Below are 18,318 nucleotides of genomic sequence, written 5' to 3'. Positions count from 1 at the left end.
TATCTATCTATCTATCTATCTATCTATCTATCTATCTATCTATCTATCTATCTATCTATCTATCTATCTATGACTCTTGATATCTAACTCTCTTGCTTGGTATCGCTCCCCCAATGGTCAGTAGCATAGTAGCATAACAGCAGATCACGGACCACTGTCAATCAGGTGCTTGCCTTGCCGTCCATCCATCCATCTATCTATCTATCTATCTATCCATCCATCCATCCATCTATCTATCTATGTATCTATGTCTCTTGATATCTAACTCTCTTGCTTGCTATCGCTCCCCCAATGGTCAGTAGCATAGTAGCATAACAGCAGATCACGGACCACTGTCAATCAGATGCTTGCCTTGCCGTCCATCCATCCATCCATCTATCTGGCTATCTATCTATCTATGACTCTTGATATCTAACTCTCTTGCTTGGTATCGCTCCCCCAATGGTCAGTAGCATAGTAGCATAACAGCAGATCACGGACCACTGTCAATCAGGTGCTTGCCTTGCCGTCCATCCATCCATCTATCTATCTATCTATCTATGACTCTTGATATCTAACTCTCTTGCTTGGTATCGCTCCCCCAATGGTCAGTAGCATTGTAGCATAACAGCAGATCACGGACCACTGTCAATCAGATGCTTGCCTTGCCGTCCATCCATCCATCTATCTAGCTATCTATCTATCTATGACTCTTGATATCTAACTCAATTGCTTGGTATCGCTCCCCCAATGGTCAGTAGCATTGTAGCATAACAGCAGATCACGGACTACTGTCAATCAGATGCTTGCCTTGCCGTCCATCCATCCATCCATCTATCTATCTATCTATCTATGACTCTTGATATCTAACTCTCTTGCTTGCTATCGCTCCCCCAATGGTCAGTAGCATTGTAGCATAACAGCAGATCACGGACCACTGTCAATCAGATGCTTGCCTTGCCGTCCATCCATCCATCTATCTATCTATCTATGACTCTTGATATCTAACTCTCTTGCTTGCTATTGCTCCCCCAACGGTCAGTAGCATAGTAGCATAACAGCAGATCACGGACCACTGTCAATCAGATGCTTGCCTTGCCATCCATCCATCCAACTATCTATGTATCTATGTCTCTTGATATCTAACTCTCTTGCTTGCTATCGCTCCCCCAATGGTCAGTAGCATAGTAGCATAACAGCAGATCACGGACCACTGTCAATCAGATGCTTGCCTTGCCGTCCATCCATCCATCCATCTATCTGGCTATCTATCTATCTATGACTCTTGATATCTAACTCTCTTGCTTGGTATCGCTCCCCCAATGGTCAGTAGCATAGTAGCATAACAGCAGATCACGGACCACTGTCAATCAGGTGCTTGCCTTGCCGTCCATCCATCCATCTATCTATCTATCTATCTATGACTCTTGATATCTAACTCTCTTGCTTGGTATCGCTCCCCCAATGGTCAGTAGCATTGTAGCATAACAGCAGATCACGGACCACTGTCAATCAGATGCTTGCCTTGCCGTCCATCCATCCATCTATCTAGCTATCTATCTATCTATGACTCTTGATATCTAACTCAATTGCTTGGTATCGCTCCCCCAATGGTCAGTAGCATTGTAGCATAACAGCAGATCACGGACTACTGTCAATCAGATGCTTGCCTTGCCGTCCATCCATCCATCCATCTATCTATCTATCTATCTATGACTCTTGATATCTAACTCTCTTGCTTGCTATCGCTCCCCCAATGGTCAGTAGCATTGTAGCATAACAGCAGATCACGGACCACTGTCAATCAGATGCTTGCCTTGCCGTCCATCCATCCATCTATCTATCTATCTATGACTCTTGATATCTAACTCTCTTGCTTGCTATTGCTCCCCCAACGGTCAGTAGCATAGTAGCATAACAGCAGATCACGGACCACTGTCAATCAGATGCTTGCCTTGCCGTCCATCCATCCAACTATCTATGTATCTATGTCTCTTGATATCTAACTCTCTTGCTTGCTATCGCTCCCCCAATGGTCAGTAGCATAGTAGCATAACAGCAGATCACGGACCACTGTCAATCAGATGCTTGCCTTGCCGTCCATCCATCTATCTATCTATCTATCTATCTATCTATCTATCTATCTATCTATCTATCTATCTATCTATCTATCTATCTATGACTCTTGATATCTAACTCTCTTGCTTAGTATCGCTTCCCCAATGGTCAGTAGCATAGTAGCATAACAGCAGATCACGGACCACTGTCAATCAGGTGCTTGCCTTGCCGTCCATCCATCCATCTATCTATCTATCTATCTATGACTCTTGATATCTAACTCTCTTGCTTGGTATCGCTCCCCCAATGGTCAGTAGCATTGTAGCATAACAGCAGATCACGGACCACTGTCAATCAGATGCTTGCCTTGCCGTCCATCCATCCATCTATCTAGCTATCTATCTATCTATGACTCTTGATATCTAACTCAATTGCTTGGTATCGCTCCCCCAATGGTCAGTAGCATTGTAGCATAACAGCAGATCACGGACTACTGTCAATCAAATGCTTGCCTTGCCGTCCATCCATCCATCCATCTATCTATCTATCTATCTATGACTCTTGATATCTAACTCTCTTGCTTGCTATCGCTCCCCCAATGGTCAGTAGCATTGTAGCATAACAGCAGATCACGGACCACTGTCAATCAGATGCTTGCCTTGCCGTCCATCCATCCATCGATCTATCTATCTATGACTCTTGATATCTAACTCTCTTGCTTGCTATTGCTCCCCCAACGGTCAGTAGCATAGTAGCATAACAGCAGATCACGGACCACTGTCAATCAGATGCTTGCCTTGCCGTCCATCCATCCATCTATCTATGTATCTATGTCTCTTGATATCTAACTCTCTTGCTTGCTATCGCTCCCCCAATGGTCAGTAGCATAGTAGCATAACAGCAGATCACGGACCACTGTCAATCAGATGCTTGCCTTGCCGTCCATCCATCTATCTATCTATCTATCTATCTATCTATCTATCTATCTATCTATCTATCTATCTATCTATCTATCTATCTATCTATCTATGACTCTTGATATCTAACTCTCTTGCTTGGTATCGCTCCCCCAATGGTCAGTAGCATAGTAGCATAACAGCAGATCACGGACCACTGTCAATCAGGTGCTTGCCTTGCCGTCCATCCATCCATCTATCTATCTATCTATCTATGACTCTTGATATCTAACTCTCTTGCTTGGTATCGCTCCCCCAATGGTCAGTAGCATTGTAGCATAACAGCAGATCACGGACCACTGTCAATCAGATGCTTGCCTTGCCGTCCATCCATCCATCTATCTAGCTATCTATCTATCTATGACTCTTGATATCTAACTCAATTGCTTGGTATCGCTCCCCCAATGGTCAGTAGCATTGTAGCATAACAGCAGATCACGGACTACTGTCAATCAAATGCTTGCCTTGCCGTCCATCCATCCATCCATCTATCTATCTATCTATCTATGACTCTTGATATCTAACTCTCTTGCTTGCTATCGCTCCCCCAATGGTCAGTAGCATTGTAGCATAACAGCAGATCACGGACCACTGTCAATCAGATGCTTGCCTTGCCGTCCATCCATCCATCGATCTATCTATCTATGACTCTTGATATCTAACTCTCTTGCTTGCTATTGCTCCCCCAACGGTCAGTAGCATAGTAGCATAACAGCAGATCACGGACCACTGTCAATCAGATGCTTGCCTTGCCGTCCATCCATCCATCTATCTATGTATCTATGTCTCTTGATATCTAACTCTCTTGCTTGCTATCGCTCCCCCAATGGTCAGTAGCATAGTAGCATAACAGCAGATCACGGACCACTGTCAATCAGATGCTTGCCTTGCCGTCCATCCATCTATCTATCTATCTATCTATCTATCTATCTATCTATCTATCTATCTATCTATCTATCTATCCATCCATCCATCCATCTATCTATCTATGTATCTATGTCTCTTGATATCTAACTCTCTTGCTTGCTATCGCTCCCCCAATGGTCAGTAGCATAGTAGCATAACAGCAGATCACGGACCACTGTCAATCAGATGCTTGCCTTGCCGTCCATCCATCCATCCATCTATCTGGCTATCTATCTATCTATGACTCTTGATATCTAACTCTCTTGCTTGGTATCGCTCCCCCAATGGTCAGTAGCATAGTAGCATAACAGCAGATCACGGACCACTGTCAATCAGGTGCTTGCCTTGCCGTCCATCCATCCATCTATCTATCTATCTATCTATGACTCTTGATATCTAACTCTCTTGCTTGGTATCGCTCCCCCAATGGTCAGTAGCATTGTAGCATAACAGCAGATCACGGACCACTGTCAATCAGATGCTTGCCTTGCCGTCCATCCATCCATCTATCTAGCTATCTATCTATCTATGACTCTTGATATCTAACTCAATTGCTTGGTATCGCTCCCCCAATGGTCAGTAGCATTGTAGCATAACAGCAGATCACGGACTACTGTCAATCAGATGCTTGCCTTGCCGTCCATCCATCCATCCATCTATCTATCTATCTATCTATGACTCTTGATATCTAACTCTCTTGCTTGCTATCGCTCCCCCAATGGTCAGTAGCATTGTAGCATAACAGCAGATCACGGACCACTGTCAATCAGATGCTTGCCTTGCCGTCCATCCATCCATCTATCTATCTATCTATGACTCTTGATATCTAACTCTCTTGCTTGCTATTGCTCCCCCAACGGTCAGTAGCATAGTAGCATAACAGCAGATCACGGACCACTGTCAATCAGATGCTTGCCTTGCCGTCCATCCATCCAACTATCTATGTATCTATGTCTCTTGATATCTAACTCTCTTGCTTGCTATCGCTCCCCCAATGGTCAGTAGCATAGTAGCATAACAGCAGATCACGGACCACTGTCAATCAGATGCTTGCCTTGCCGTCCATCCATCCATCCATCTATCTGGCTATCTATCTATCTATGACTCTTGATATCTAACTCTCTTGCTTGGTATCGCTCCCCCAATGGTCAGTAGCATAGTAGCATAACAGCAGATCACGGACCACTGTCAATCAGGTGCTTGCCTTGCCGTCCATCCATCCATCTATCTATCTATCTATCTATGACTCTTGATATCTAACTCTCTTGCTTGGTATCGCTCCCCCAATGGTCAGTAGCATTGTAGCATAACAGCAGATCACGGACCACTGTCAATCAGATGCTTGCCTTGCCGTCCATCCATCCATCTATCTAGCTATCTATCTATCTATGACTCTTGATATCTAACTCAATTGCTTGGTATCGCTCCCCCAATGGTCAGTAGCATTGTAGCATAACAGCAGATCACGGACTACTGTCAATCAGATGCTTGCCTTGCCGTCCATCCATCCATCCATCTATCTATCTATCTATCTATGACTCTTGATATCTAACTCTCTTGCTTGCTATCGCTCCCCCAATGGTCAGTAGCATTGTAGCATAACAGCAGATCACGGACCACTGTCAATCAGATGCTTGCCTTGCCGTCCATCCATCCATCTATCTATCTATCTATGACTCTTGATATCTAACTCTCTTGCTTGCTATTGCTCCCCCAACGGTCAGTAGCATAGTAGCATAACAGCAGATCACGGACCACTGTCAATCAGATGCTTGCCTTGCCGTCCATCCATCCAACTATCTATGTATCTATGTCTCTTGATATCTAACTCTCTTGCTTGCTATCGCTCCCCCAATGGTCAGTAGCATAGTAGCATAACAGCAGATCACGGACCACTGTCAATCAGATGCTTGCCTTGCCGTCCATCCATCTATCTATCTATCTATCTATCTATCTATCTATCTATCTATCTATCTATCTATCTATCTATCTATGACTCTTGATATCTAACTCTCTTGCTTGGTATCGCTCCCCCAATGGTCAGTAGCATAGTAGCATAACAGCAGATCACGGAACACTGTCAATCAGGTGCTTGCCTTGCCGTCCATCCATCCATCCATCTATCTATCTATCTATCTATGACTCTCGATATCTAACTCTCTTGCTTGCTATCGCTCCCCCAATGGTCAGTAGCATAGTAGCATAACAGCAGATCACGGACCACTGTCAATCAGATGCTTGCCTTGCCGTCCATCCATCCATCTATCTATCTATCTATCTATCTATGACTCTTGATATCTAACTCTCTTGCTTGGTATCGCTCCCCCAATGGTCAGTAGCATAGTAGCATAACAGCAGATCACGGACCACTGTCAATCAGATGCTTGCCTTGCCGTCCATCCATCTATCTATCTATCTATCTATGACTCTTGATATCTAACTCTCTTGCTTGCTATCGCTCCCCCAATGGTCAGTAGCATAGTAGCATAACAGCAGATCACGGACCACTGTCAATCAGATGCTTGCCTTGCCGTCCATCCATCCATCTATCTAGCTATCTATCTATCTATGACTCTTGATATCTAACTCAATTGCTTGGTATCGCTCCCCCAATGGTCAGTAGCATTGTAGCATAACAGCAGATCACGGACTACTGTCAATCAAATGCTTGCCTTGCCGTCCATCCATCCATCCATCTATCTATCTATCTATCTATGACTCTTGATATCTAACTCTCTTGCTTGCTATCGCTCCCCCAATGGTCAGTAGCATTGTAGCATAACAGCAGATCACGGACCACTGTCAATCAGATGCTTGCCTTGCCGTCCATCCATCCATCGATCTATCTATCTATGACTCTTGATATCTAACTCTCTTGCTTGCTATTGCTCCCCCAACGGTCAGTAGCATAGTAGCATAACAGCAGATCACGGACCACTGTCAATCAGATGCTTGCCTTGCCGTCCATCCATCCATCTATCTATGTATCTATGTCTCTTGATATCTAACTCTCTTGCTTGCTATCGCTCCCCCAATGGTCAGTAGCATAGTAGCATAACAGCAGATCACGGACCACTGTCAATCAGATGCTTGCCTTGCCGTCCATCCATCTATCTATCTATCTATCTATCTATCTATCTATCTATCTATCTATCTATCTATCTATCTATCTATCTATCTATGACTCTTGATATCTAACTCTCTTGCTTGGTATCGCTCCCCCAATGGTCAGTAGCATAGTAGCATAACAGCAGATCACGGACCACTGTCAATCAGGTGCTTGCCTTGCCGTCCATCCATCCATCTATCTATCTATCTATCTATCCATCCATCCATCCATCTATCTATCTATGTATCTATGTCTCTTGATATCTAACTCTCTTGCTTGCTATCGCTCCCCCAATGGTCAGTAGCATAGTAGCATAACAGCAGATCACGGACCACTGTCAATCAGATGCTTGCCTTGCCGTCCATCCATCCATCCATCTATCTGGCTATCTATCTATCTATGACTCTTGATATCTAACTCTCTTGCTTGGTATCGCTCCCCCAATGGTCAGTAGCATAGTAGCATAACAGCAGATCACGGACCACTGTCAATCAGGTGCTTGCCTTGCCGTCCATCCATCCATCTATCTATCTATCTATCTATCTATGACTCTTGATATCTAACTCTCTTGCTTGCTATCGCTCCCCCAATGGTCAGTAGCATTGTAGCATAACAGCAGATCACGGACCACTGTCAATCAGATGCTTGCCTTGCCGTCCATCCATCTATCTATCTATCTATCTATCTATCTATCTATCTATCTATCTATCTATCTATCTATCTATCTATCTATCTATCTATCTATCTATGACTCTTGATATCTAACTCTCTTGCTTGGTATCGCTCCCCCAATGGTCAGTAGCATAGTAGCATAACAGCAGATCACGGACCACTGTCAATCAGGTGCTTGCCTTGCCGTCCATCCATCCATCCATCTATCTATCTATCTATCTATGACTCTCGATATCTAACTCTCTTGCTTGCTATCGCTCCCCCAATGGTCAGTAGCATAGTAGCATAACAGCAGATCACGGACCACTGTCAATCAGATGCTTGCCTTGCCGTCCATCCATCCATCTATCTATCTATCTATCTATCTATGACTCTTGATATCTAACTCTCTTGCTTGGTATCGCTCCCCCAATGGTCAGTAGCATAGTAGCATAACAGCAGATCACGGACCACTGTCAATCAGATGCTTGCCTTGCCGTCCATCCATCTATCTATCTATCTATCTATGACTCTTGATATCTAACTCTCTTGCTTGCTATCGCTCCCCCAATGGTCAGTAGCATAGTAGCATAACAGCAGATCACGGACCACTGTCAATCAGATGCTTGCCTTGCCGTCCATCCATCCATCTATCTAGCTATCTATCTATCTATGACTCTTGATATCTAACTCAATTGCTTGGTATCGCTCCCCCAATGGTCAGTAGCATTGTAGCATAACAGCAGATCACGGACTACTGTCAATCAAATGCTTGCCTTGCCGTCCATCCATCCATCCATCTATCTATCTATCTATCTATGACTCTTGATATCTAACTCTCTTGCTTGCTATCGCTCCCCCAATGGTCAGTAGCATTGTAGCATAACAGCAGATCACGGACCACTGTCAATCAGATGCTTGCCTTGCCGTCCATCCATCCATCGATCTATCTATCTATGACTCTTGATATCTAACTCTCTTGCTTGCTATTGCTCCCCCAACGGTCAGTAGCATAGTAGCATAACAGCAGATCACGGACCACTGTCAATCAGATGCTTGCCTTGCCGTCCATCCATCCATCTATCTATGTATCTATGTCTCTTGATATCTAACTCTCTTGCTTGCTATCGCTCCCCCAATGGTCAGTAGCATAGTAGCATAACAGCAGATCACGGACCACTGTCAATCAGATGCTTGCCTTGCCGTCCATCCATCCATCTATCTATCTATCTATCTATCTATCTATCTATCTATCTATCTATCTATCTATCTATCTATCTATCTATCTATGACTCTTGATATCTAACTCTCTTGCTTGGTATCGCTCCCCCAATGGTCAGTAGCATAGTAGCATAACAGCAGATCACGGACCACTGTCAATCAGGTGCTTGCCTTGCCGTCCATCCATCCATCTATCTATCTATCTATCTATCCATCCATCCATCCATCTATCTATCTATGTATCTATGTCTCTTGATATCTAACTCTCTTGCTTGCTATCGCTCCCCCAATGGTCAGTAGCATAGTAGCATAACAGCAGATCACGGACCACTGTCAATCAGATGCTTGCCTTGCCGTCCATCCATCCATCCATCTATCTGGCTATCTATCTATCTATGACTCTTGATATCTAACTCTCTTGCTTGGTATCGCTCCCCCAATGGTCAGTAGCATAGTAGCATAACAGCAGATCACGGACCACTGTCAATCAGGTGCTTGCCTTGCCGTCCATCCATCCATCTATCTATCTATCTATCTATGACTCTTGATATCTAACTCTCTTGCTTGGTATCGCTCCCCCAATGGTCAGTAGCATTGTAGCATAACAGCAGATCACGGACCACTGTCAATCAGATGCTTGCCTTGCCGTCCATCCATCCATCTATCTAGCTATCTATCTATCTATGACTCTTGATATCTAACTCAATTGCTTGGTATCGCTCCCCCAATGGTCAGTAGCATTGTAGCATAACAGCAGATCACGGACTACTGTCAATCAGATGCTTGCCTTGCCGTCCATCCATCCATCCATCTATCTATCTATCTATCTATGACTCTTGATATCTAACTCTCTTGCTTGCTATCGCTCCCCCAATGGTCAGTAGCATTGTAGCATAACAGCAGATCACGGACCACTGTCAATCAGATGCTTGCCTTGCCGTCCATCCATCCATCTATCTATCTATCTATGACTCTTGATATCTAACTCTCTTGCTTGCTATTGCTCCCCCAACGGTCAGTAGCATAGTAGCATAACAGCAGATCACGGACCACTGTCAATCAGATGCTTGCCTTGCCGTCCATCCATCCAACTATCTATGTATCTATGTCTCTTGATATCTAACTCTCTTGCTTGCTATCGCTCCCCCAATGGTCAGTAGCATAGTAGCATAACAGCAGATCACGGACCACTGTCAATCAGATGCTTGCCTTGCCGTCCATCCATCTATCTATCTATCTATCTATCTATCTATCTATCTATCTATCTATCTATCTATCTATCTATCTATGACTCTTGATATCTAACTCTCTTGCTTGGTATCGCTCCCCCAATGGTCAGTAGCATAGTAGCATAACAGCAGATCACGGACCACTGTCAATCAGGTGCTTGCCTTGCCGTCCATCCATCCATCCATCTATCTATCTATCTATCTATGACTCTCGATATCTAACTCTCTTGCTTGCTATCGCTCCCCCAATGGTCAGTAGCATAGTAGCATAACAGCAGATCACGGACCACTGTCAATCAGATGCTTGCCTTGCCGTCCATCCATCCATCTATCTATCTATCTATCTATCTATGACTCTTGATATCTAACTCTCTTGCTTGGTATCGCTCCCCCAATGGTCAGTAGCATAGTAGCATAACAGCAGATCACGGACCACTGTCAATCAGATGCTTGCCTTGCCGTCCATCCATCTATCTATCTATCTATCTATGACTCTTGATATCTAACTCTCTTGCTTGCTATCGCTCCCCCAATGGTCAGTAGCATAGTAGCATAACAGCAGATCACGGACCACTGTCAATCAGATGCTTGCCTTGCCGTCCATCCATCCATCTATCTAGCTATCTATCTATCTATGACTCTTGATATCTAACTCAATTGCTTGGTATCGCTCCCCCAATGGTCAGTAGCATTGTAGCATAACAGCAGATCACGGACTACTGTCAATCAGATGCTTGCCTTGCCGTCCATCCATCCATCCATCTATCTATCTATCTATCTATGACTCTTGATATCTAACTCTCTTGCTTGCTATCGCTCCCCCAATGGTCAGTAGCATTGTAGCATAACAGCAGATCACGGACCACTGTCAATCAGATGCTTGCCTTGCCGTCCATCCATCCATCTATCTATCTATCTATGACTCTTGATATCTAACTCTCTTGCTTGCTATCGCTCCCCCAATGGTCACGTATGTTGCATTCAACGACAAAGAAAATCGTGTGCTGGAAATGATTTCTGGCAACTGTGAAGGAACTGCACGACTGCAGCAACCACAACACCTCTGTCTGTCTCTGTGGCGCAATCGGTCAGCGTGTTTGGCTGTTAACTGAAAGGATGGTGGTTCGAATCCACCCAGGGACGGCCCACTTTTCCCCCCGCCCCTTGTTATTGTTTCTACTTCTGGCGGTCAGCTTGCCAGACTGCGGCTACAGTAACCTTAAGCTGCTTGCTGCGGACGGCCATCTTGCAAAAATGTATTGAGCGTTTAGAAACTTCCTTTCCATTGCCTAGGCCAACGTAAACCAAAGCACTGCTGGGAGTCGAACCCAGGGTTTCCTGTTTACAAGACCGGCGCTTTGACCAACTAAGCCACGGTGCCAGGACTCTCCCATTCCCCAGTGCCTACACTCAGGCGTAAGAAACAAAACAACTGCTTGAGGCAGACCCTCACCTGATCACCACATGTGGTTACACTTTAAGAAGGGGTGAGTTTAAGGTCATCGGTAACATCACAAAGGTTGGCAGCATTTTACATGAATATGTAAAGTAAAAAACACACACTACATGTAAATAAGCCATACTACTTGTTTAGTGTATGTAAGCTCGTTCTGTAATCATACATCATCCATACTAGTATTTAATAATTGAATTAACTATACACAACCTACTTGGTCAATTCACTCTTGTTACCGTGTAATTACAGTGCAAGTAAATTGTAATAATTGTAGCGTTGTATATTGGGCCATATTTTACATGTAACTATATATTTCATATTTGTCCAATTAATGTACATTTGTTTTTGTTTTTTTTAGCTGGTACCAAAACATTGGTCTCTGGAACTAAAAGGTCGGAAATTGGAAGAACTATTAATGACAAATGAATGACCGCTGATACAAGTAAATAGTGTTTCCTCAAATCTAAAGTGAGACCTTTTTGAATGAATCTGTAATACATGCCCTATACACTCACCTAAAGGATTATTAGGAACACCTGTTCAATTTCTCATTAATGCAATTATCTAACCAACCAATCACATGGCAGTTGCTTCAATGCATTTAGGGGTGTGGTCCTGGTCAAGACAATCTCCTGAACTCCAAACTGAATGTCTGAATGGGAAAGAAAGGTGATTTAAGCCATTTTGAGCGTGGCATGGTTGTTGGTGCCAGACGGGCCGGTCTGAGTATTTCACAATCTGCTCAGTTACTGGGATTTTCACGCACAACCATGTCTAGGGTTTACAAAGAATGGTGTGAATAGGGAAAAACATCCAGTATGCGGCAGTCCTGTGGGCGACAATGCCTTGTTGATGCTAGAGGTCAGAGGAGAATGGGCCGACTGATTCAAGCTGATAGAAGAGCAACTTTGACTGAAATAACCACTCGTTACAACCGAGGTATGCAGCAAAGCATTTGTGAAGCCACAACACGTACAACCTTGAGGCGGATGGGCTACAACAGCAGAAGACCCCACCGGGTACCACTCATCTCCACTACAAATAGGAAAAAGAGGCTACAATTTGCACAAGCCTGGTCTGATGAGTCTCGATTTCTGTTGAGACATTCAGATGGTAGAGTCAGAATTTGGCGTAAACAGAATGAGAACATGGATCCATCATGCCTTGTTACCACTGTGCAGGCTGGTGGTGGTGGTGTAATGGTGTGGGGGATGTTTTCTTGGCACACTTTATGCCCCTTAGTGCCAATTGGGCATCGTTTAAATGCCACGGCCTACCTGAGCATTGTTTCTGACCATGTCCATCCCTTTATGACCACCATGTACCCATCCTCTGATGGCTACTTCCAGCAGGATAATGCACCATGTCACAAAGGTCGAATCATTTCAAATTGGTTTCTTGAACATGACAATGAGTTCACTGTACTAAACTGGCCCCCACAGTCACCAGATCTCAACCCAATAGAGCATCTTTGGGATGTGGTGGAAAGGGAGCTTCGTGCCCTGGATGTGCATCCCACAAATCTCCATCAATTGCAAGATGCTATCCTATCAATATGGGCCAACATTTCTAAAGAATGCTTTCAGCACCTTGTTGAATCAATGCCACGTAGAATTAAGGCAGTTCTGAAGGCAAAAGGGGGTCAAACACCAAGTGAGTACCAAGTGAAATCTATTAAAGTATTGAAGTATCCCAATGTTATAAGTTACACTTCATGTATACATGTGTTTGGAAGTTTATCCAAATATATTCTACCAGTATATTTAGAATGCAACATTTTTGCAGTCTAATATATTCACAGTATACAATACATGCAATATGAGATTGTTGTGTATTTAGCAGTATACTAAAAGTATATTATAAGGGGACATATATGTATGCATTTTTATATATTTAGTATAAAATACATGTGTAGATGTTACAGTATATTTGCATATAATTATAGATATATTAAAAACAAGTTTACATATAATTCTGAATATACTTAAGTTATATTAAGCAATATTTGTATTGTATAATATAGTGTATTTGACCATATTTCTGTATCAAGTGACATACTAAAACTGCAATTGATATTTAAAAGTATATTTTCACCATATATTATAAAATGGTATGCACATTTATAAAACATATTAATACATTAAAATACATTTCATATTTCAGAATAATATATATTTTTAAATATTTTATTTTTGTAAGGGTATCTTCCATAAATGCAGTTTTACCAAACAAAGGAAAACCAGGAAAGGTTGGTGGAGGAGATTACGCAGTTTTGGCAGCCCATTCTGAAACCCACTGCAGAATATATTCTGGCAGGAGGTCTGATTAAAATACTGGAAAATCTTCAATCAAAGTCAAGAAATGTGTCAATAGGCTTCCAGTTTCCTTTCCTGCCATGAGAAGTATGCTGATTTCAGAACCTCTATGAAGTAGATTCCTTATTTTTCAAAAAATAAGTAATGGTTATTTTTTTCATTGTTTCCTCAATATATTAATAATAAACTGTTTTGTTTTTTTTCTGCAAAATAAGTAAAGTTTACTTATTTATTTCTGGAGAAATAAGTAATAGTTACTCATTCCTTATTTCTGTTTCCCTGTTTTTTCACAAAATAAGTAATGGTTATTTCAAAAATCCCTGTTTACAAATGTAAGGACTTATAGGACAACAGCATTACATACAGATAGATAACATACATTAGTTATTATGCTAACAAGTGTCCATTATAAACAATCTATTAACAAATTATTGATTATGTTATTGTTATATGATTATTACAAATTATACATATATTAGACATTTTTATTTAAACATTTTTGCTATACTATGTAGTTTGCATGTTCTCCCCGTGTCCACGTGGGTTTCCTCCCACCGTCCAAAGACATGTGGGTTAGGTTAATTGGCTTCTCTAAATTGCCCTGTATGTGGGTGTGTCTGCGTGTGTGTGTGTGTGTGTGTGTGTGTTGCCCAGCGATGGACTGGGGTCCCGTCCTGGGTGTATTCCTGCCTTGTGCCCTTTGCCTGCCGGGATCAGTGCTCGGCGACCTTCGCCAGGATAACTGGTTTCAAAAATGGATGGATAATAGCAGCAATTAACTGGCATGGCAGTTAATGATAATAGATTGATATCGGTGTGCAAATGTCATGTTATTATACCCTTTATTGAATATGTTATTAAATACCTTAAAACATATTATAGCAAAAAAGTTTAAAAATGTCTAATATATTTATAATTTGTAAAATTAATCATATAATAATAACATAACATGTTAATAGATTGTTTATAATGGACACTTAAAATAAAGCATTACCATTATTCTTAATACATGGATACAAGATAATCAACAACATGGGAGGGCTTGAGAATCTGCTATGGCTTTGTGCAAGGAAATTTGGCACTGAATAAATGTTGGCTACGGCAAACATGCGCTGCTGTACAGGCAGACAGAGACACTGTGATGCATTTCTTCAATGAGTGATGCTTACTTAATCTTTATTTCCATTTCCCAGTTTAAGGACACTTATCTCTACAGCATTACTTCAGTAGTTCACGCAGCCCCCTATAGAAGTCAGCGGAAGATGTAGTGATTGAAGTAATGGAGGTATCTTGGCCTGTACACACTTGGCAGAGGGAACGACAGCCTGGCCATGGAACACCTACCCCCAGCTCCATCTTGAGATTAGCGATTGTTCTCTTGATTGTTGACATTGACACAGATACGCCTACCTCCTGGAGGGTATTCTTGATCTGGCCAACTGTTGTGAAGGGGTTTTCCTCACCAGGGAAAAAATTCTGTCATCCACCACAGTTGTTTTCCGTGGTGTTCCTGGCCTTTTGGTGTTCCTGCGCTCACCAGTACGTTCTTATTAGTGGATTTGGCCCCACCTAATGTTTTTGCTCTCTGATTGGTTTGTTTTGATATCTAAGGCAAAACACCCCAAGAACAAGCAGGATCTAAAGACAGCTGTAGTGCAGGCCTGGCATAGCATCACCAGGGAAGAAACCCAGCATCTGGTGATGTCTATGGGTTCCAGACTTCAGGCAGTCATTGACTGCAAAGGATTTGCAACTGATAGGGAGAAATTTTACTCCCTCAATAAACAGGCGGACAAGGAATACTCAGGACCCGATTTAACTGAAATAATACCAAAATAGTTTATTCAGCTACAACTAAGTGCTCTGGAGATGGTCAGTCAGCAAGACACATCTAAGGTTTTTCTAAAGAACATGCTATCATATACAAGATGACTCCCTTTGGTTGCTGGGCAACTGGATGACGTCAATGATGTACCCCAAACTTGATCACAGACTTCTCCTTTGTCTTCTGTTTTCTCTATAGCCTTGGATGAAAATGTTTTTCTAAAAATCAGCTACACAGAACTACTGCACCTGTCCTCTGCGGAGCAATACACAAAGCTTAAATTCATACATGGGTTACACAATCTTACTGCAACAATGGTGCAAATATATTTGGCATTCGGACAGGCCACTGTCCCGCATCACAACCAAGTATTGAAACTCACAATTTAATTAATGATTATGTTAGTTTGTCCAAATACTTTTGAGCCCCTAAAATTGGGGGGACCACATAAAAATTGGTTTAATTCCTACACCATTCACCCGATTTGGATGTAACTACCCTCCAATTAAAGATGAAAGTCTACACTTAAAGCACATCTTGATTGTTTCCTTTCCAATCCATTGTGATGGTGTACAGAGCCAAATTGACAATTGGGTCTGTCCAAATATTTATGGACCGGACTGTATACCTGTAAAGAAGGACTGCCATGGCGGGGAACCCAGGTGCGGAGTGAGAGGTGGTCAGAAACAGGCTGTGGTCAATGCCGGCAAACCGTAATGTCCAGGGAAATCCACAAGTCCTGGTCGATAAGACAAGCAGGGGGTCAATGATCAGGCAAACAGGCTGGTAGGGAGAATACGGGAATTGGTGGAGGAACACGTGGAGGTTGTAAACAATCAATAACAAAAGGATACAAGACTTAGCAGTGAATTAAAGTCACAGAGGGGTTTATATGTGTAGCAGAGAGGAGCAGAGGACGGTGAAGGAGAGTGCTGGTACAATGGGAGTTCGAGGATGATAGAACAAGTGCACATGGTGCCGAGGAATGTTAAGTGGCTGATTGCTGGGGAATGTGAGGGTTTAGAATTCCGGTGATGCTGACCTCTGCAGGGGAGCTTGTGAATTGCGGGATGTGTGGGATACAACAGTGACAATACCACTTGTTATTGTGTGTTTGAGTTTACTTGCATGGATTGTCTATTCATGTCAATATTAAAATTCCAAAGCATAACATTTATTCACAACATGCTTTAGTGTTAAATGTTTGATATGGCAGCGCATATAAAGGTGTATACAGCTCTGGAAAAAATTAAGAGACCAGTGCACAATTATCAGTTTCTCTGGTTTTACTATTTATAGGTATATGTTTTGGTAAAATGAACATTTTTGTTTTATTCTATAAACTGCTGAAAACATTTTTCCCAAATTCCAAATAAAAATATTGTCATTTAGAGCATTTATTTGCAGAAATTTACAACTGGACAAAATTACAAAAAAGATGCAGTGTTGTCAGACCTCAAATAATGCAAAGAAAATAAGTTCATATTAATTTTTAAACAACATAATACTAATGTTTTAACTTACAAAGAGTTCAGAAATTAATATTTGGTGATTTTCAATCACAGCATTCATGCGTCTTGGCATGCTCTCCACCAGTCTTTCACATCGCTGTTGGGTGACTTTATGCCACTCCTGGCGCACAAATTCAAGCAACTCGGCTTTGATTGATGCGTCCTTCACAAAGACAAATCTGCCCGATTCCAGCCTTGCTGAAGCACCCCCAGATTATCACTGATCCTTCACCAAATTCCACAGTGGGTGCGAGACACTGTGGCTTGTAGGCCTCTCCAGGTCTCCGTCTAACCATTAGATGACCAGGTGTTGGGCAAAGATGAAAATTTGACTCATCAGAGAAGATGACCTTACTCCAGTCCTCTACGGTCCAAACCTTATGGTCTTTTGCAAACCTCAGCCTGGCTCTTCTTTGCTTCTCGCTTTTTTCTAGCTTTGCAAGACTTCAGCCCTGCCCCTAGGAGCCTGTTTCGAACCATCCTCGCAGTGCACTTCACCCCAGCTGTCGTTTGCCATTCTTTTTGTAGGTCACTTGATGTCATCCTACGGTTGTTGAGTGACATTCCAATGAGTTGGCGGTCATCCCGGTCAGTGGAGAGTCGTTTTTGTCTTCTGCTGGTAGCTTTGTAGCTTTGTTGTCCCCAATGTCTGCTGCTTGACCTTGTTCTTATGAACCGCCATCTTTGACATTTTAAGAATGGAAGCAATGCTCACTGTATCCCTCTGCCAGTAAAGCCAGAATTGAAACCTAATTTTCTCAAAACTTTCCTTTTCAACTCTTTTGGCATGGTCAATAGTTATTTTCTGATTCCAATTATTTTTGAGGTTCTACTAGCACTGTTTTTGCCATCCAGCTGGTCCTAATGCAAGAGGATAGTGATATACTTTTCTTCCTTAAATATGATTTGGTTCAGGTTATCACCTAATTAGTACCTCATTGAGTAGAATGAGGTGTGTCTGTGTTGGAATTCAACAGACACTGGCATGGAATGACTGCCATACATGTCGAGATGCTGATTTAAGAAAAATGTGCAGTGGTCTCTTAATTCTTTCCAGAGCTGTATAAAATAATGTGGACCTAGTAGGGCAGCATGGTGGCAT

At 42.5% G+C, this 18,318-nt stretch overlaps 2 non-coding genes across 2 annotated transcripts; one reads left to right on the top strand and one right to left on the bottom strand.

The window, feature by feature from the left end:
* The first annotated feature begins 11,178 nt into the window (after positions 1-11,178).
* trnan-guu (transfer RNA asparagine (anticodon GUU)) lies at positions 11,179-11,252 on the top strand. Its single transcript has one exon. It is a non-coding gene; the product is annotated as a tRNA-Asn (tRNA).
* A 164-nt stretch (positions 11,253-11,416) lies between these two features.
* trnat-ugu (transfer RNA threonine (anticodon UGU)) lies at positions 11,417-11,490 on the bottom strand. The gene has a single exon. It is a non-coding gene; the product is annotated as a tRNA-Thr (tRNA).
* Positions 11,491-18,318: the final 6,828 nt, after the last annotated feature.

Source organism: Amia ocellicauda, chromosome 2 (assembly GCF_036373705.1).
Source record: "Amia ocellicauda isolate fAmiCal2 chromosome 2, fAmiCal2.hap1, whole genome shotgun sequence".
Classification (NCBI taxonomy): domain Eukaryota; kingdom Metazoa; phylum Chordata; class Actinopteri; order Amiiformes; family Amiidae; genus Amia; species Amia ocellicauda.
This window is presented reverse-complemented; position numbering and strand designations above follow the sequence as displayed.